This window comes from Branchiostoma floridae, chromosome 5 (assembly GCF_000003815.2).
Source record: "Branchiostoma floridae strain S238N-H82 chromosome 5, Bfl_VNyyK, whole genome shotgun sequence".
Taxonomy (NCBI): Eukaryota; Metazoa; Chordata; class Leptocardii; order Amphioxiformes; family Branchiostomatidae; genus Branchiostoma; species Branchiostoma floridae.
The window spans coordinates 23161097-23161960 of NC_049983.1; the positions used below are offsets into that span (position 1 = coordinate 23161097).

An 864-nucleotide genomic window follows, 5' to 3' on the forward strand; every position below is an offset into this window, starting at 1 on the left:
CCCCTGGGGTGGAAAACTTTACGCTCACCCTTGCACCTCACACAGTAAAGGACAAATTATATTTAATAGCTGAGAATTTTGACTGTAATAATGTTGAATTTATAAATCTTTCTGATCGTTCAATCGATGTGAAATTTATACACCATGGTGAGAAATTTGTTTGTTTCAATGTATATGCTCCTAACAATGTAGTGAGTAAGAAACTGTTCTACAAACAGGTTCTAACTCAACTGCAAGAACATTGTTGTGACGGTGAATATTTTATGTTAGCTGGTGATTTCAATACAGTACTCAATCGTGATCTCGACAATGTAGCAGGGAAAGAGCATGATAAAGCAGAGGTTAAATGTTTTAATAATTTGACAGACAACCTTGAACTACTTGACGTCTGGAGAGTCTTCCATAGTGAAGACAAGGATTACACATGGTCTAAGAGAAACCCTTTTACAGCCAGGAGACTAGATTATCTCCTGATTAATGACTTTTTGTTTGATAAAACTACTGCATGTGAAATCATCTCTTTCCCCTGCAGTGATCATAGAGCTGTTGTATTGGATATGTCTGTAACACAGTTTGACAAATGACCTTCATATTGGAAATTCAATAATTCATTTCTAAAAGATAAGGTGTTTGTTGATCGTGTTAATGAAATCATAGGAAACATCCAAGAAGGCCTTAGTGACTCTGTGATCGAAGATAAACAGTTAATATGGGACATCTGTAAGAGTAAGATAAAAACTTTCTCAATTAGTTACGGGAAACAAAAGGCTCTTGAAAAACGATCCAAACACAACATAATTGATGAAAAATTAGAACGGCTGGAAAAACAATTAGCTTTCCGATCAAGAAATTAACTTTACAGCA

At 35.1% G+C, this 864-nt stretch overlaps 1 protein-coding gene across 1 annotated transcript in view; it reads right to left on the reverse strand.

The window, feature by feature from the left end:
- The window catches only part of LOC118415740, a 56785-nt gene that overhangs the window by 3545 nt on the left and 52376 nt on the right, over positions 1-864 (reverse strand). The window lies entirely within an intron of this gene.